The 20,188-nt window shown below is 44.3% G+C and overlaps 1 protein-coding gene across 4 annotated transcripts in view; it reads right to left on the bottom strand.

Moving 5' to 3' along the window:
• The window catches only part of SUSD6 (sushi domain containing 6), an 87,763-nt gene extending 68,159 nt beyond the window's left edge, over positions 1 to 19,604 (bottom strand). For 2 of the 4 annotated variants that reach the window (XM_063331468.1, XM_063331471.1), the window contains exons 1-2: positions 19,405 to 19,604; positions 12,104 to 12,190 (exon numbers count right to left, since the gene is read on the bottom strand). The gene's annotated coding sequence lies outside the window, so the exon portion shown is untranslated. Of the gene's footprint in view, positions 1 to 12,103; positions 12,191 to 16,198; positions 16,268 to 19,404 lie in introns of all 4 variants that reach the window. The other 2 variants (XM_063331469.1, XM_063331470.1) reach the window with 2 other exon arrangements.
• Positions 19,605 to 20,188: the final 584 nt, after the last annotated feature.

Genomic DNA, 20,188 nt, shown 5'->3' with positions numbered 1-20,188 from the left:
TATATCCCATCCAAATAAAGACAACAGAGAACAACTCTTTGTGGGTGCAGCCCTTTCAATCCTGACTGGGGCATGCCATAGTCTATCTAGCACTCATAGACATTTTTGTCTGCTGCAGTCCACCACCACAAGCCTAGTCTCCCTTACTAAACTGGAACAGCAGCTCATGAGTACACAAGAGGACGAACAACTATACTGGCAGGGAACATACAAAAAACAACTACTTATGTGCAAAAATATCCCCATTCTCTCACTAGAACAACACTGCTCTGGGATACAGGGATGCAGATTTGCAAAGAAATTGCATTCACTAGCAAAATCAAACCAAACTATCACAAAGAAGGTGGGGTGGAACGTTCTATTTTATGTTGAAGAACAAAGTGCAGAGGCCGTAAGTAACAGTGAAACAGAAGTAGAAGCAATTCAGATGAGCATACTGACCCAGAATGCAGGGTTCAGTTACCACCTATATACACACATGCATCAGATCAACAACCCAAGCAACATTTTATGCAGTCCCCGCCTTATTTGTAAATGCACATTTAAAAGTTCAGGGCAATAACCTGATACACTGGAGCCAAACACTATTACAGTCCATTGCAGACAGGGTAGAAAGAAAACAAAGATAATTTGTGTAACAAAGCAAAACACAGCAAGAGAGGAACATCTGCTACTTTTACCAGGAATACCATATGGTCAGTAACTGAAGTATGGAGAATGAGTTCATTCATATTTAAAAGCAAAAGTAATAGTTCACTCCTTCCAAGGCAAGAGAGAAAATGCCTGTTCCCCTTCCACTGTTCCAGCCCCATCACCCCCAGTCCAGATTCGGCTTTCTGAAGAACTGGTACTGCCAGTATTTTGGCCTGGACAGTCAAGGTCAGAGCACTTTTCATGACAGGACGCCAGAATGAGGAGGATGAGAATGCTCCTGTAGGAATTTTGCTTTGCCCTAACACAAGCCTGGTAATCCACAGACCAGTCAGAGTTGCAACGCTGAAAGGCCAGTTTTGTCCCCAGCAGATTACAGTAACAGTCTGGAGCTATGAGGCATTTGGCAGCAGTAACCATGTAAATCTCAACCGCTATCCTGAAGCCATCTTCGATTACTGAAAGCGCTGCCCAGAATTGCAGCGAACACAGTTGGTTCAGATCAGAGCACCCAAGAACACATCTTTCTTCAACAAATGTGAGGCCAGACACATGGCAGCAATGCTTTCTAATATCCTGCAGAACACAGGCACGCTAGCTGAGAAAGTTTCTACTTCAGCAGTGCTATCCCACACGCAGGTCTGCCACACAGCAAAGTTTTAATACTGGATGAAGTCAAAAGGAACAATCTTAATGCATCCTCATTATCTCTTAAAAAACCAGATCAATAAGGTCTTTTTCTATTTGAGCACCTGTTTGTGGGTATCATTTAGTTGCAAAAGTCTTGTGGAAGGAGATAAGATCCTTGGTACTAGCAAAGTCCCTCAACAGCTGTCAAGGTATAGCGCACACGTTAATTCACCTATTGTAAGAGTCCCTCAGTCCCAACAAGGTCTTGCCATATTTGCTGATTCTTCATTCTTCCCAAACCTGAATCCCCACTTGCTCTCTGAAATTCAAGTATTCACTTTGTCAATTGAGTTTTCGTTGCAAAAGACGGATGGCAAAAAGGATTAGAAGGATTTTGCAGCAGTGCTGAGCAGCCTAAGCCACAAAGAGAACACAGTATAAAAGCCTGCTCTGACAATCAAGTGCCAGGAGTAAATAAAATGGAAAAATGACAGGCCAGATTAACTAGTGCCAGCGTTACTTCCCAGATCCATCCATCCAGGTTACAACATGTCCCAGTCTCCCCTCTCCATCCCTCTAAAACACTCCAGTCTGAGTCCAGGTATATTATTGCCCCGACCCACACATCTCACTTTGTATTCACTCTCTCCCCATGGAAGGGAATTCGGTCAAGAAATCCAGAGTTGAACATTCCCACATAAAGAGCAATCCATAAGGGTCTCCATCAGAGCCAAGTATTTGCTTACAGGATGTCAAAAAGGTAGTCTCCCAGGTACCTGCTGTACAGCTCTCATGTGGACTTCAAGTCCGCTGCTGAGACAGCAAGGCTTTTTCAGCCTCCTCACAAGCAGTAATGCAGCACAGAAGAGACACTGACAGCAACTATCTGGTTAACAACCTCAGAGATAGAAAGTGCCAGAGGGAAAAAGAGATGCAATATCTGAATTTTAGCCACTGAGAAACGTGGCTAGCAGACTCATCTTAAGACCAGGAACTTCATCTTCATGTCTGTAAAAGCCAGCTTTTGATGATAAGTTTGTAGAATGAAGTGTCATTTTATTCCATGTTTTGCCCTCCTTACTTATTTCATTTACTGATGATCCTACTAGAAAAGGATACACTTTGCACCAGAGAGCAGCAGCAACAGTGCACTTGTGTGGGGTAGTAACCTCCTATGGAAGCTGAAAGCTGGGTGCAGGCTTCTGACTTTAAAGCCTTCTGCAAGTCAGACTTCTGCACATGGCTTGTGTTATTGTCATATAAGATTTTCCATGCCACCACACGTTACTCCTAATCAATTTCTACCAAGGTCTATAGCCTACATCTCTTCCATGTGAAAAGGAAGACCTACTGCCAGCAAAAGCATCACACAATTAAATGCATCACACAATTAAATGCATTTTCAGATATGGGGGGCAATCAATAGTCTTGGAAATCAGAAAGGTTGTAGCAGAGCTTTAAGCAAGTCAAAGGCCACTGGGAGAGATTAAATATGGACTTCCATAGCAAACATTTCTAGGCTCCTTTTTGTCTACTATCATTTACTCTGCTTGTGGCTAACAAACCACAGCAACCTTGCTACTGTTTTCAGAAAAGGTGATTTTGTGGAGACAAACAAAACCATTTTTTTCCTGTGTGGAACTTGCGACACCCTATCCGTTTTAGGATCACCTGAACCCAGAGCTGGATGTGGTGACCCCTTTACACTCTGGGGCACGAAGTAGTGGAAGCCTGAAGAGAAAATGTTAGAGCAGACCAGCAGTTTTGTGGGTGATCCCAATACAAGCACACAGGACTGCAGGAAGTGGTAGTGGCCAAAATGACCCTTCACATGGCACCTGGCCTCCTTACCCTCAGCAGAGCACAAGGGGCAAAGGCTGGTATTTCACAGGGCAGACAAAAAAAAAAAAAAAAAAAAAAAAAAAAAAAAGTCTTTCACATTGTCTTTTCCGAAGTCTGCCTTCTCAGCTCTGTAGTTCCAACATTAAACTTCATTAGCAAGGAGAGCCACGATTACTTCTGGCTTATAAGTAGTTAAGCTTTGCCTCAAAAGTCTCACTTTGATCCTCATATTTGTCATCTATCCAGTAATTAAAGGATTTTTTTTCTTCCTCTGTAAATTAAAAGGAACTTCAGGTATTAGAGATGCCTCCAAGCCGCTCTGCCACGGTCTGAACTTTCGACTCATGATAGCTCAGTTGCTTATTACCTCATGCAGCGCAGAGAAGAAAAACAGAAGCATAGCAAGCCTTCGACCCTGGGAGGAGCAGATTTATTCTGTGGGATATCAAAATGACCACACCTATGTCAATGGGCACACCATGATCTGAAAGGAGAAAGTAACATTTCACCCTCCAAACTCTTTCATGATCTTACATGAACAGATGTAGAGAAATTTTTCAAAGGTAGAATTTCCCAGTTGACCAAGTCCCTTTAAGTAGTCACTGCTCATTAGGTGTTCAGAAACCCCAGAGCAACAGGACTTTTTTGTTTTCTGAACACACATATTTGAGCTCTCCTGCCCAATGAAGCATGACAAGGAAGCGCTTCCATTAGATGCAAAATGAGATAAGGTCTAGCTCAGTGCTACTGTGGGAAGAGATCCCTAAATTCGCCTTCCTTCAGAACAAAGACAAGCACACCCTCAAACTTAGGCACTTGCTATTTTAAGCCAAAAAAAAAAAACCCAAAAAAAACAAACCACAAAAACAGGACAAAGTATCTTGGGTTTTTGTTCAACACAGATTCATACAAATCTTCCTCTGTGGTATAGCTATTGTTGCGTGTTTGCATTCTAGATAAATCAAGTGGTTTATTTAGTGCCCACTACAGCAAAATGTGCACCTCCAAAGTCTGCAAGACCAAGAAATGCAGAGCAAGCCGCTCCAGAGGCCATCACTGGCTCAGTGGCAGCAGCAGAGACCCCTCGCTGCTGCTTTCTATCTTAATGTTTTCCAACCGAGAACAGCATTTCCGCATTAAGACTTTGTTTTTCTTTCCAGGCCAGGTAGCAGCCCTGCATTCCCAAGTTTGTCACTTAACCTGAGACCAAATGACTAAACAAATAAAGACTTCTGTGTCCAGCTACAGTATTGCCGAGGCTTGCCAACCCGCCCCATGCAGCACATAAACTCTCATCCTCCCTGCAGCCGCCCATGCCCCACACATGTACAAAGTCACCACTCCTCCTATGCCAGGCATGGCTGGCACAACCCTACACCAGCAGCTGAAAGCTTGGCAACCTTACAGCCACACATTGGGAAAACCACAACATAATGAAGTCACACAGCACAGTGCAAGGCATGCAGCAGCCACGTGTTACGTGCTATTACACTGGAAATGGCCATTATTGCAGAAGTAAATCTGCATATATTTTTACTTGAGATTTTGCTTCTGTATTGTAGCTGCTCTTATTCCAGAAGACATCAGAGAAGCTCATCCTGTGTTAAAGAGGGCTACCTATAAAACACAGCCAAGTTATCCAACTGCAAATCTCACTCCAGCAATGTCTTCTCCACAAAAATACCAAGGAAAAAAAATGGGGTTTAAGCTTTTAATACCAACACAAAGTAAACTGTATTGAATTTACTTAAAACTTCTTTTGCCAAACACAGCCTAAAGGCAAAAGGCTATGGCCAAATCATTACACCCCTAACCCCAGGATGTAGTATTGACAGCATGACAGACTGCAGTGGTATTTGAAAACATCATGTTTGTAAGGATGGAAATATTTTATCTATTCCAAGACACGTATGTCCTGGAATACATGCTTTCATCAGAGGGTGAAGGAGGGTGGGAAGGGAGAGAGAGAGGTTGTCACATCTGGGCAGTAAAATACGTTTTTGCTTTATACAAGACAAGAAATCTTCCTTCTCTCTATGTTAAACAAATGCAACAACTTCTCTTGAGAGGACACCTACAACCTCTTACCACTTCTTCCCAGATCTAGATCCTTCAAAGACAGAAATAATAATAAAGAGTGTCAAAGCTCAGACCCCAGGAGCCAAATGAATATCACTTAAACATGTGTATTTAAACAGAGAAGCCTTTGCAATCCTCTTCTGAGCCTCCTGTTGTTCTGCAGCTAATAGCAGTGATTTCACTAGTTGGGAACCAAGCTCAGCATGTCCCTTGAGGGAAGGTCCCATAAGGGACACTCACCTACTTCCTATAGCCCAAACCGTTACAAAAGACATCCAGACCTATCCCTTGTATCCAGATCTACACAATCCAAGTGTCTGCTCTGAGCAGGAGGTTGGGTCCATAGCAGCTCCAGAGGTCCAACCCTTATTGCTCTGACTTTACAGCCAAAGCTATTCCTTCTCACCAGGAAGCTAAACGACATCATCTCTTCCCCGAACTAGTTCCTGGACACCAGGAGACTGGTAGATTGCTGAGAGGTTTGTCTTCCAAACATACACAGATCATCACCTTCCTAGGAGTAGCTTCACATAAAAGAAACAGCCTAGTTCAGTTTTAAGTAATTATATTTTTCTGTATTTTCATTTTTCCTATCTTCTTTCACAGCGTGCTACTGACCTTTAGCTGTGATTTGTGTCCTCAGCTGAGAGCACTGCCTAGCACACCATAGATTACATTTCAACTACAGACAGATACAAAGCTAAGCAAACTGATCTACCCTCAAAGATTAACACATATATTAGTGTGCAAGAATTCACATGTGATCAAAATGAATTCATCTAGCTCACTGCTCCATTTCCTGCAGATGCTAGAGGCTTTGATAGGCAGGAAGCATGTAGAGAAGCCCAGGCAACAACACCACAACATTCACAGCACTATACAAAGCTTGCATTAACACTGCCTACTCTAATCACCTTTCTCAACCTCTCCTGATTTTGTTCTTAGAGGCTAATAGAGCCTCAGCCTCCAGAGCTGTCAGTCTCTCTTCTCCTAGGCAGTCTAAGTCAAATACTTTTCTCAGAATCTAATTCCTGGGTAGCAGGCACAGCGTCAGACTCACCAAGGGATTCTACATACTGTGTTTGCAATATTCTTCTTACTTTCCTTCCCTTCTCCAGAAAGGGCAGAGGATCTCCACAGCAGTCTTTCAAACATCAGGTACAGAGGGTGTAACCGCAACCACCCTCACAGTGCAAGCCTGAAATAACTCTACTGAATTCATGGGCTCATCCCAGTATAACTAATGAGCTAAGCTAGCTTCAAAAAGCCTGCTTAAAATACCTTATTGGCTCCTCCTTAACCTCACCTACCTCCAAAAATTGGCTTCAACTTGAAAAACAGGCTTCCTTCTACACTTACAGCAAATTCTACCATCATCACGTACAACATTTTTGGCTCCACAGCCAAAAAGGAGACAGAGAAGACCTCAAAGACAAGAAAGGCTAAGATAATCATTAAGTCCTAGAGGGGAAAAAAAAATCTAGACAGAATTTACTGATTTTACATTTAATATTGATCTTCATGTCTTGGAAGACAAAAAAAACCCAACACCCTTCTGCACCATTTACTGCATCCATCCTATAAAATTCACCACTTGTGGAGATTAATGAAATTGAGCACCCAGCGTGAGGTGCTGAAAGGGAAGAAAGTGTTGCCTTGAACTTCTCTGAGCAGCTAGACAGTGCCCAGCTATATATTCACAGAATTTAGGATAGGCACACACCCTTGTTAAGACACAATACTGTATTGTCTAAGATGAATAATATCCCTCAACAATTCCAAGTTCAAAGTACTACTTTAAGTAAAAGAGGGTGCAAAATTCCCCTACATACTGGGAACCTGTTAAACAGTTGGCATAAAAAAAGAAAAATCAATGTACGCTTGAGACAGCAGGAATCAGTTATGCAGCAATTAAATGCACAGCGCAAGAGGACTATAAAATACCAGCTTGCTTTAAGGAACATGGTTGCTTGCAACCAAGTACCTCGGAGGAAAAAAAAAATTAAATAAAAATCTTATCATGTATCTCAAATTCAGTAAGGCTTGTCTGGAGCAATGCTTGGAGAGGCTGCAGCATGTGCATCATTCTGTAAGAAGCAGTATTTCTGACTCAAGTCCTCCTCTTCAGTCAGCATCAACCAACGCACCAGTACACCATTGGAGATGGTGGAAAAGACCAGGCACAGGTACACAGACAGACTCGTAGAATTGCCTAGGTTGGATTAACCAAGCAGATCTACTTACAGGGAGCAATGCAGACTTTTCTCAGCCATGTTGCTAGAGGTCAGGAGCTATTAATGCTAACTGTTAACATTTAGTGTCTCAAACCTTCCAAGTTCAGGCCCTTTCAAAAGTTTCACAAGTACAATACGCATCTCCTTTCTCACCTGCCTTTGCTGTCTCATACATTATGCAGAGCAGCCTGGTTTTAGTTAACAAAAAAAACCAAACCCAAACAAACAAAAAACACACCCAAGTTCTTCTGAAGAATCTAGGTATTTCCTGTTAATCATTTAAAACAAGAAAGAGGCACTGACAGATTTCAACTTATTCTGCAACAGGCCTCTCTTCAGGTGCCATACCTCTTAAACAGGAGATTTTCTGGAGCAAGCTGTTTTTCAGAGGAGTATTTCACATTCATGAGTACATTCCAGGCTCTCACTGCCATAAAACTACCACTCTACCAACAGAGGGGAGTTGCTGCCCCAAAAGTAAGTTACACATCAATAGCTCTGATGCCCATTACAAATGATTGTCCTTTCTTGGGACTCTTACAACAGATTTGCTGAACTAGAGAAGTTTGCTTTCTGTCACAAACTGCCAAGCCCTTTGTGTTGGAGAGGCAACAAGAAGAGAGGATTCCAGCAAGTGAGATGGTAGACCAGCTATAATGTCAATTTCCTTGGATAGCCACAGTAAGGACATTGGCAACACCTAGTCCCCCCGCATGCCTTCATTTTCGTCTGAAGGACCCATCCTCATAAAGGAGAAGTACGTCAATCTATACATCCCACATGAAACCAGCTTACCTCACTGCAACTCCTGTTTAAGGAGCATATGGTCTGAGCCTGATCCCTACTACAGTCAGAGGGAAAATAGCACCCACAGGCAATGCTGGGTTCCAACCTGCCACTCCAAGGTTAGGTGAGATAACTGATCACGAGCTAGTTTGACCCAAGCACTCCCCAAGATGCTAAGCTCTACATGTAAACACAACTCTGTTAAGGTAACAGAGCCAGCAGGGAATCATCCAGGGAGCACAAGGCTATGGGGAAAATCTTCTTCCCAACCTCACACGCAGCAAGTTATTTGTCACATCAAAAGTCAAAGAGCCTTTTTGCTATGTGTTAGTTGATGACTAATCTATGCTAATTAAAAAACCTAGCTTCACAATAAGGAGTAAATACACATGAAAAATTAAAACCAAGAAGTGCCTGTTCCACAAAATGTTAGGGGGGAAGCAGGGAGGAGGTGGTAAGAAGCGATCATCACAGCTTAAATGGAACAATATACTGTCTCCAGGATATGACGGCCACTGAAAACTCATCTTCCTTCCTCTCTACCAGAGATTAAACCAGACAGTCACAAGGGTTAAGCTGGTCTTCAAGTTACATTAAAATAAATACCAAAAAAATCCACTAAAAACCCAACTCACTCTCATCTAGAATCCAAACCCTCAGTTCATACATAAAGAAACATGCAGAGAAAGTTCCCTCTGACCGCCTATCAGTGGAGCAGAAGCAAAATATTTGGTGAGAAAGAGAGATCAATTTTTAATATTCTTTACTGTTTCCTTTATTTTTAATACCAACAATGCCATATGCCCCTAGATTTTCATGCTACAGCACACCACTTAAAAAGGAAATACTAACCTGGACACAAAAAAAAACCCAAGTCAAAATATACATAAAGGAGAAACCCAAATACGTATGAAAGGATGCAGGTGAACGCTGTCCGATCCCAGAGCGGACACCACTGTTAGAAACACTTGTGTTTTAGGCTTTCCACGTTACAAATGGTTCAGGCAGACAAGAGGGGAACAGACGAAAAAGCGCAGGTTAGAGAGCATTCAAGGCCTTACATGTAGCTTTGCACAGGAGCTGTTCAGAAATGCTTCTGCTATCCTCCTTCTGTTCTCACTTCACAGGATAAAAATAATGGGGGAGAGGAATCCTGTGTTCCGTGCTGCAACTTCTCTGCGATCTTTCTCTCTCTCATACACACACACAGCATTTCAGGATAATTGTTTCAAATCATAGAAGATGAACAGGATGTTGCAAAATGATAGAATATGAATAAGTCTAAGTACCGGACACTCATTTGCAGGAAGTACCCTGCATATGCTAATCAAGAGTAAAGAAAAGAAAACCAACAACGCATACGCCTTCCAGTTTTTATTTTCAGGTCATAAAAGCAATCACCACCCTGAAAATGTGCATTTCCTGGGATTTAACAACTGTTGGGTTGATTATGCTAGGCAAAAGCAGTTATGCCTAGCCCATAATTTTACCCACATAAAATGTTTCACACTGCATCTATTAGTGATGTCTCTTCATGATACTGCCAACATAATCAACCTTAAAAAACAATTGCTGTTTGGAAGTGCTCATAAACCTCTTCTCACAGATAATGCTTCCATACACATTCACATCAGGAAGCCACGCTGGACAGCCTTTGTGACACGCACTCCCCACCTGTGCACAGTCACTAGGCAAAAAGGTAAGATTCAGCTCTGCAACCCCTGCTCCAAACACTTTAAATCAGTCTCCTCAGATAGGCATCTTCTGATGAAGCCTTTCTCCCTCCTCTCCCTACACGCTTTTTTGAGCTCAGCTCATCTAGACATTATGTCTACATAGCCAAAAATTATGCAGTTCCAAAGACATCAGATTTTTATACCATTACTAAGGCCTTTTCCAATTCTGCATTAGGAAAAAACACCCTCTGACAAAATGAAACACCATGAGACTATTGTGTTGATACACGGATGCTAGCTGTGCAGATACACTCAATGTCTGTCTTCTAGGGAAGTTCTTTAACTTGCCTAAATCCTTCCTGTCCCTCTGTCCTGTACTGATACTAAAGAGGGTCTCAAACCATCCTACGGAGAGAACAGCCTCTAGTGAAAGAGAGCAAACTCCCTTACAAATTCACCAGAAGGCCAGCTCAGCCAGGCTCAGGACAGATTATCCACACAGGATTGCCACCCACTATCCTCAGAGAACCCACTATCACAAACTGAAGAGCTATACTAGGAGATCTGCTTTTAGAAACACAAGGATGAACTTCTCATCAGCTTCATACTGCCAAGGAAAGGCTAAAGAGGCTGACTCTGTACACTTCTCCCCTTCACTTTTTGATCTACATTTTTTAACATATTTGTCTGATGCGATCATTTCGCATCAGACCTGACCAGTATCTTCACCACCACCCCCAACCCTTTCCCCACAGCCACAAATAAGATTTAGTGAAGAGACATCATTTTAATGAGTTGGGTTTTGTGTTATGTTATATGCAAAGTCTTATTTCACTACATGCCTAGGCATCCTCTCTCCACTGGTGTGCAGTTCGTCTTTAGCCTGGGTGCATATCATTGGCGTAAACCAAAACAATATATAGGCTGCATACACATTCATCCTAAAAAACTTACAGAGCTTTTTCAACTAGTGACCATAAATCAGTCTTTTGAAGGGTATTTAAAAGCATTTGAGAAACAGTATTTGCTTGCTCTGGCCAAGGAAGGAGGAAAGAAGAGACAAAAGGGAAAATACCTCTAAGTTTCAGCTATATGCCGACTTGCATTCTTTCAGTTACGTGTCCCAACATGTAACAAAAGATACCACTATATTAAAGTTCAATGTGTTTTGAATCAACAAAAAGTTACTTTCTTATTTAATAATACAAAAAAAAAATCAACACACACATATTCACCAAGATAACTATTTAACTGAAATGTACAAGTACCACTCAGGAGCACCTAAAAAATCTCAAAAGATTTAGATGAGCACTCCTAATGAGACCTCCTCAAAACTCAAGCCTTTGCGCTCAAGGTAGCAGTTGCAGGAAACAAGGACAACAGGCCAGCACAGCAAGAAGAGTGGTAGCAAAGGAGCTTAATGCCTTATCTCTGCTAGAGGGATCTGAGGGGAAGAGGGCGTAGTCAGAGGAATTATCCCTATTCCGATTAGCATCAGAACAAAGGCTCACATTAGTTTGTCAGCACTAGGACTCCTCTGGAGTACTGGATAATAACCTTGTTGAAAGCATTAGAGGGATTTCCTTCCCACCCCTCTCCCGCCCCCCAATCTCCTTCCCTTCTCTAAAGGGGGATAAAAGGGTGAGGTCCAAAAAACAGCTTTATGTTTAGTTCTCTGAAAGACATATCCAGGTAGTTTCTTATCACTAAAACAAAGTACACAAGTAAGATCCTTCTGTGATAGGTTTTCAAAGGTAACATTTGAGAGTAGGTATGGAAAAAAAAAATCCAAACAATACAAAAACTATTTTCTGTTCAAGAGGAAAAAGTCAGATAGTACAGGTGGCTTATCGTGCATGCTTAACTCAGGACTTCATCAGTTTCTACAGCAAAATGAGGCAACAATAAGGGTGTGAAGAATACAAGGGAAAAAACAGCTTGTAAACCCAGGTTAACAGAGGTGTCAGGAAAAAGGCTAAGGCATCGTTACAAAAAGAGTCAGACCCTAAGAACGTTTTAGAACACTAGCTTTCAAAACAGGAAGTAATGCTAACAGTAAGCAGCTGTCTCGCTGCAGGAAGAGAATATGGAAGGCAGCACATTCTGACTTTAGTCTACAGGAGAGTCATGGCATTTGGACAAAATGCAGGTTTAAAAAGCAAAGAGTCAGGAAAAATAAAGTAACAGCACTAGCTTTCAGCTTACCTGGTGTTGACACAAGCTGGCATACAATGGTTGTCAAGTTAGTATGATTAAAGTGATGATTCAGTGGCGAAACGTTGATTCACACACCTAGGAATGCACAAAAAACTAAGTATTAGCTGTGAGTACATAGGGGATAAGAATGGCACTGTCACATGAAAGAGCTAGAAGGCTGAGGGGCAGAAGCAGCTCTATTATGTTTTTAGGACACAGGCACACAGCTATGCTTCAGGCACAGACATTACCCACAAAATCCAGATCTGGGTTTGATATATACTGCACAAATTACTCAAAAACAAAGAATATTCAAAACTACCCTCACACATTCCATTTAAAAATCTCAAGTATAAGAGAACGGACCACAGTTTCAAGCATAGCAGAGTGTTACTGAAAACATTTTTCAGCAGCACTCAAGCTTTGTTAATTTTTTTTTTTCAATGGGACAGAAACTTCTGAGAAGTGACCTGAAATACACCTATTAGAACTGTATCAAGTCCAGTTGTTGGATACACACATGCACTTCTACAAATAAAAATCTAGTGATCACAAATACTGTGTACTTCCCAAATGAGCATAGGAGAAAGGAAATTTATTTCTATGGTGCCAAAAAAACACCAGTATGTTTTATCATCTCTTATCCCCCCACATACCCTTTTAACTCAGCATCAATACTAAAAATTCCAAGACTTAAAAAGAAAAGATTGCTATTAATAAGGTAACCTTCTCCACTTAGGAAAGCACAGCAACCAACAGAGAGCTGGGCAAACTGGTCATCCAAAAGTGAAAGTAAAAGCTGTGCAGCTGAAAGGAATTTTTGTCTAGCACACTTAAAGATCTCCTTTGTTGTTAAACATTTCATTGTCATACTTAAATCTCAGCTTTTTGAGTCTCAGAAGTGTGCAAGCCCTGCAAGACAGCAAACCAGGAACAGACTTGAGATGGAGGTTCTCACAGCTAATGAAATTAAAATTAAGCCTAGCGAACTCCACTTCATGTCTCTCATTCAACTTAAGTAATCATACGCTTATGAAAAGACACAACCGCTGACTGTACACCCTTGCTCCCCATACCCATGAAGCAGTTTTTAATGGATCTCCATTAGTAGGCTTGTATGGTTTTACAGCCCCTGCTCACAAAGCCAGGGCAAAGCCTGCAATGAGTCTCCAGCATATTTTTGTTGCACATGACAGAACCAGTTTGCAGCATTTCAGGATCACACAGCTCTTTGCAATAATGCTTTAGCTTTATAAAAATGTACTACTAGATTTTCCTAAGGGGAAAACAGGAGCCTCCCTCTCCTGAAACAAGCTGCATGCCCTTTTTACACTTTCAAAAGGAGCGAGGGGCCCTCAGAGAGGAGCTGGGTTCAAAGCTTTCAGGATGATCCCACATATGGCTGCTGGGTCACCAGCGGCATACGCAGCGGCAGATGGAGAAGTGAAGCTTTCATACGCTCTTAGCAATGCTCTGTAATTTTGACACTTCTCTTGAAAAGCAGAGATGTCAATCACCATTCCAGGCTGGTGTTTTGGTGCAGAAGGGACTCTCCTCAGGCTGTGCACCAACACTGAAGGATAACCTATACAGGCTGTTTTGGGGAGAGTTTCTGTATAACGAATCCCCAACACTGCAGAGAATTAAAAAGTACTGTTAAGTCTTCTTTACGGCATATCAGCCTTCTTTTGCTTTTTGGCTCATTACAGAGCAACGAATACCCTGTTAGCATCTTTAGCTTCCCCCTGCCCTGCATTTAAAGGAGTTTTAATTAACATTAGAGCACCTTACTACTCTAACAAATAAAATGTCTTGTGAGAGTGATTGGCACAAATGGGCTCCAATACCCAAAGGAGATCCTGGCACATCCCACAATATAATTGTATTAGTGTGGGCTGCTTTAGTATCTACTCCTTGCAGACTTTCCAGAAGTTATTTACCAAGAAGACAAAAATCCCAAACATCTTAAATGGGTCAGAGACAAATCGAGCATTTCACTAATCTATGTATTTAAAACTACACGTAAAAACTACAGCTCCTTCCAAAGCAAGCTGCTTTTGACAACTACTGTTGAAAATCAAGTTGCAAGTTTAGCTATTGAAAGATCTATATTTTTATACAGCAGAACATCATTCTCAATCTCCCTTACAGAAATTTGGGAGTTGGGATCAGGGGGGTTTTTTTGGGTGTTTGTTTTGTGGTTTTTTTTTGTTTTTTTTTTAAACAAGACTGATGTATCAACAGGATTTCTGTCTTAAAACTTTTGCTACTTTAAGAGTCACAGAGAAAGAGATCCAATACTCCAACATAATTTCTTACCTATCTTCATTCCCAAACAAGTGGAATTTTGATCAGAGATTCTTTCAGTTCCCACTCATTTTGTTACAAAACCTCATTAAACCAATGCAGGGAAAAAAACAGGAACAGCAGCAAACCACAGCAATATTTAATTACAAATCAGTAGGAAAATGAGTTGAGGGGAAACGTAAACAGCTTTAAAGTTTTCAAAATGGTTCTGGAGCTTTTAAAGTGTAAGCTAAGGAAGCTATGGACAAAGAGTATTGAAATGGGTTCACTTCTGAGCGTGAGGTTAAAATGGTGCACATTTCAGCCTAGCAAAGTTCAAGCATCTACAAGGCAAGGGAGTTTACACTGCTGGACTGAAAGCCATTCTAGTCTGTAGCACAAATACAACGCAGTGTTTCATTCTCCACATAAAAGTGCTTCCAGAAGCCAGTTTCCCTTTACCCTGCTCTACCAGCTCCAAAAGCTGTACTTTACCTTGCCTACAAGGTTACTGCTGCAGAGGTGATGACCAACCCATTCCACTTCACACTCACTTATACCAGGATGCAAATTTACTGCTGGGTGGGCTATTTGCCAGGAGAGCAGTTCCCCTCGGGGAATCACCAGAGCCATAAGAGACACATCGATCCTTTGTGCTGTGGAGAAGGTCCACAGTGTACACTTCACTTTCGGAGCCTGCCCGCTGTTCCACACAGGGTCAGCGAAAGCCAGAAGCTGGGGGAAGGGGACAACTGAAGCAGTGGGAAAGAGGTAGGGGCTTTTAGACCTCTAACTTCTGGCCCTGCAGCTCTTTGACAGCGTGGGCTTACTCAATAAACTGTTTTCAATTATCACACATAAATATCATCAGTTTAAAATAAACAAATAAGCAAGCAAACAACAGGCCAGGCTTCTACTGGTCTCTTGTTAGCATCACTAGTTTCAGCCGGAAAATACACAGTTTGCAGACTGCATCAAAAAGTAAGCTGCACCAGAACACTAAGCTTCCTGTGAGAGAGCACTAGCTGCCACTACTCAGTAACAAAAAAACAGCATACCAGTGGTGGGCGAAAATATTTCTTGCTACGTACAAAAGCCCACTTCCTGAAATTTATAAGAAGCATTTCCACTGGTTAAACTTAAAATGAATTTTTGCAGCTGCTCAAATGAGTCTGCTAGCAGAGTCAAGGAAAACGTCTACATAACTACACAACAGCAAAGCTGGGTGAATTACACAGAAGGACTTGCAAAGACAGAGAGTGCTTCATCAAAGTCATCTACCTGTCCCTAGCTACTACTCTCTGTGCCGGGGGTTAAGTCGTTATATCTGAAGTAATTCCATTTGTACCCAGAACAGCTTCATAACAGAGATTAAACATGTATGATGGCATTTCTAAAGACATGACACTTGTCATGACAACTAGATAAACATAATTACTGACTACTGTATTTCTGGCAAGAGAAATCTACTGTAATCAACACCACATTATGAACAAGCACCTTTGCGAGTATGGGTTAAGTTTTTCCTGTTCTAGGAAACACCTTCATGTTTCTATTTACATATTCCTAAAGCAGAATTCAATCCCTGCTGCCTCTCCCCCCGCCTCACCCCCGGAATCTTTCAGGCAAGCGGGCCCAGCCCTGCCAGTGAAAGATCCCTTCTCTCCCTGCTAAGCCTGATCAGCTGGGATCAGCTGCTTATAGCAGCCGACAAGTGGCTCAGGGGGCAGGGGAGCTGCGGGGAGTCCCGGTACCAGGCAGAGCGCACAACAGGATGCAGACTGGGAAACGCTGGAGCAAGACTTTCAAGCTACTGACCTTTCACGCACGTATCGGCAGGCAATGGGCTCCTCTGGGAGGATCTCAGGTTAACAAGAAGAGATGCAACTTCCAAAAGGGGAAATAAAAAAATAAAAAAATAAAAAAAAAAGACAGCAGTGGCCTGACACAGACTCTGGGTGCTGTGTCAAATCTTCCTGGACTGACAGAGGCCGGCAGCTTACATCCGTTTTCTCATGAAAGCAGAACAAGCAAGAGAGGTATCGGGGCGGTACAGCAGTAGATAGCTGTGGTGTGAGCACATACACTGATAAAAAGCAGAAGTGATGCAACAGGAACCGCCGCAGACACAGAAACCCAAGTCTGCAGCGAGGAGGTTGCACAGCTGAGGTTAAGGCCACTGCAGACTGCTCTCACTGAGCGCTGAAACAATTCTCCAGACAGGAATAAAACAGCTGAAAACAACCATGATCACAGGACAGAACTAATCCCATGAAAATCACTACACTACAGGCAGAACACACATTTAGTGACTTCAGTAACCATTGCTCGCTGACTCCCCAGGCAGCTCATGAGCTCAAGCAGCCATTTCAGTCCACCTTCACATGCTGCACTAAATATAAACTCTGCTGATAACTGCCTGGAAACTGTTTCAGCAGATACACGGTGACTGAACAACTCAAGGACACTGGGCCCTCCTCAAAGACCACAGGTGGCCAATTTGCATGACAAGCGGAGAGAAGGTGACAGAACTAAAGTCCCTGCTACAGTAATAGTGCGGTTGGGAAATTTCAGCCTCCAGATCAGTACTTTCCCAGACCCGAACTTCATTGAAGCATCTGCGGACTAAGAAATCCCTTTAAAGTAGGAACGCGAGGGCACCTGGGTGTTGATCACGACTTGTCTAAGAGTCCCCTTGCCATGTGCTACTCTGCACACCACAAAGGGATAACAATCATCTTCGATTTTAAAAGCTAGTTAGATTAGGTTGCAGGTCTTTCAGACACATTTCCTTCATCCCAGTGGCCCCTTAAAGAGACAGACCTTCCTGCTTTCAGGTGGTACTCTCCTCTTTAGTGGTCCATAAAACACTCATTTACATAACAGGACAAGACAATTTAAGAGGGCAGACGAAACTCCGAACAAGGAGGGGGGGAAGAAGTTGTTTTACTTCTCCAGGTTTTGCTTACGGAATCACTACCAGAAACAACATGCAACATATAAAAAGACAGCAGCGTGACCCGTAAAACTGACAGTGCCACAACTGGCCACCACATTACAATACTGGAATTATTCTCTCTGCATTGAAATATACGCCTGAAAAATAGTGTGGCACAAGAAAAAGGAGGCAGACTTGCAAAGAGATTTATGACAGACACCTGAAGAGGAGGCTGTGGATGAAATCAACGATAAACTGCAGACACAAAAGCACTGATCCTTAGAGCACTGGCATTTAGTATGCAAATTCTCTCTCTGCTTAGGCATTTTGCCTCCCTTTGATGTATACAGACAAGTTCTAACTGGAGATGCAGACTGGGAGAGTCCCCTTTCCCCATTATCTCAAGTATTTTTTTCTAAGCAACAGTTAAGTGCTCTGAAAATAACTTTACCACTTCTGCTTCTGTTCAGAGGGGAAAAAAAAAAAAACCACAAAAAATAGAGAAGTATAAAAATTGTTCTTATTAAAGCAGAGAGGCAATGTCTCCCTAGCTCTGATGCAGGATGCAAGCGGGTGCCTGATACCTACAGCACAGCCTGGGAGAAGAGAAAGACAAGCTGAACAACAAACAGAAGGTCAGTAAAGATACTCTGGAAGAGATCCAGATGTCTTGAGCTTAGTCCTACCGCATGAAAAATTAAAGAGGTTAAAACCTCCTCTTAAGAACTTTTCTTCCCATTGTTCTGACCACTGACACTCCTGAACAAGCTGCATTGCTCCAGAAACCTCAGGAATTACGGTGACAATAGACTCCTGCCAAGAGAAGCACCATTACATAATAGCATTTATGGGAACAGGCACAAAAAGCCACTAGGAAGCGCAACCAGACAAGTGCAAAATCCTCTCTGCCCATCAGCTCAGTTTAGCTCTCAACCGTTCCAAAGACGACTTCAGGATATTTTTAATTTACGTGTTTACTTCCTCTCACCTCCTTCCACTCAACAAAATCTGTTACTGTAACTACACCGAGATCAAGTCTTTTCCCAACAATAACGTATGCAACCTTCTTGAGAATAAGCCCACTTGAAACTACTGTATTTGCATCAGTCTGTTTAAAAGAACGCTACGGAGATTAAAAAATGTGCCACTGTTTGCATTAAGTAAATAAGAAACTATTTATTATGGTACCTTTTACTCAATTTTAGGGATAATTAAAACAGCTATTGCTTTTCAGTTCTCAAAAGCCCAGCGAGGCTATTTTTGAGTCCCGGGTGCTCCGGGGGATTTAGGATAGATTTGTTACAGGCGGGTAGAGGTTCAGCCTCAGCACTGCACACGTGTAAAGGCAGCTGCCAGGGAAGCTCTGACCTCTAGGCACGGTTAAGGCATCACAAATAAGAAAGCAAAGCCCTCCCGAACACAAAGTTTCTCGCGTTAAAGCGTCTGCAGCAGCGCCTTCACCTCAGACGCCGCTTTTCCTCTGCGCACCCCTGAGCTCTACGAGAGGAAAAACCTACGACAGCAAGCACCGCTCCCCGGCTGGGTGTTTAAATCCCAGAGGCTCATCCCACACCGGGCAGGCTCCGCACGCCTGAACGCTCACGGGTGAAGACCGCAAACCCCGGGGAAAGGCCCGACGCTGTCGCTGCTCCCGGCCCCCACGCCGCGGCGACACCGGGGACGGGGGGGGGAAAGGACACACAAGCCCCACAGGTGATCTGATGTGACAGGACCGGCCGGACAGCCCGTCGCCCACCCCCGGGCGGGGACGGGGGTCCCGCCGCCGCCCCACCACGAACGGCGACCGTCGCCTCACGGAGGGCAACCGCCGCCACGCGGAGAGGCGCGCAGGGGCCGGCAGGCGGGTCCCCTCTCCCTTTCTCTCCCCGCGGGGGCCGCTCCGCGCCGCCGAGCCCTTCCGCCTCAGCCGGCCCTCCGCCGTGCAGGTAGGCGGAAACCCTCCTCCGCACGCCGGCGGCAGGCCCCGCCGGAGCCAGGCCGCTGCCTGCCCCCCCCACCCCGGCCCCTCAGCGGAGCAGCCCCCCCTCAAGCGGGTCATGCGCAACCCTCCCCCGCGGCGGCTCACCGGGCGGGTCGCGGCCGGCGCCTGGCCGGGCGGTGCGGTGCGGTGCGGTGCCGGCGGAGGGGCGGCGGGGCGGCGGTAGCCGCAGCGGTGGCGGGGCGGAGGGGGTGAAGGTCGGCGGCCGCACGCCCCGGCCGCCCCGGCGTCTCGCCCGCCCAACGCCCCGGCCGCCGCCACAGCCGCCGCCGCCCGCCAGGCCCCGCCCCGCCCCGCGCGCCGCCGGCCGGCGGCGCGCGGGGCGGGGCGGGGCCTGGCGGGCCTTAAAGGGGCCGCGCCGACCGACGGTGACGCGGCGCGGCCGCTAGGGGGAGCTGTGGGAAGGGCTGAGCCGTTGTGGCAGGAGGAGGGGGCGCCCACAGGGGGTTTGGTGGGGGTTCGGGACACCTCACGCTTAGGCCAGGCTGCTCAAAGCCCCATCCAGCCCGGCCTTGAACGCTTCCAGGGATGGGGCATCATCCACAACCTCCCTGGGCAACCTGTGCCAGTGCCTCCCCACCCTCACAGTAAAGGATTTGTTCCTCATCTCTAACCTAAATCTCCCCTCTTCCAGTTTAAAACCGTTTTCCCCTCGTCCTGTGGCTCCATTCCCTGATAAAGAGTCCCTCCCCATCTCTCCTGTAGGCCCCCTTTAGGTACTGGAAGGCCGCTATAAGGTCTCTCTGGAGCCTTCTCTTCTCCAGGCTGAACAACCCCAGCTCTCTCAGCCTGTCCTCATAGCAGAGGTGCTCCAGCCCTTTGATCATTCTTTGTGGCCCTTCTCTAGTCCTACTCCAACATGTCCACCTCC

This window comes from Chroicocephalus ridibundus, chromosome 4 (genome assembly GCF_963924245.1).
Source record: "Chroicocephalus ridibundus chromosome 4, bChrRid1.1, whole genome shotgun sequence".
In the NCBI taxonomy this organism is placed as follows: domain Eukaryota; kingdom Metazoa; phylum Chordata; class Aves; order Charadriiformes; family Laridae; genus Chroicocephalus; species Chroicocephalus ridibundus.
Note: the sequence above shows the minus strand (reverse complement) of the source record. Positions and strands in the feature narration are given on the sequence as shown.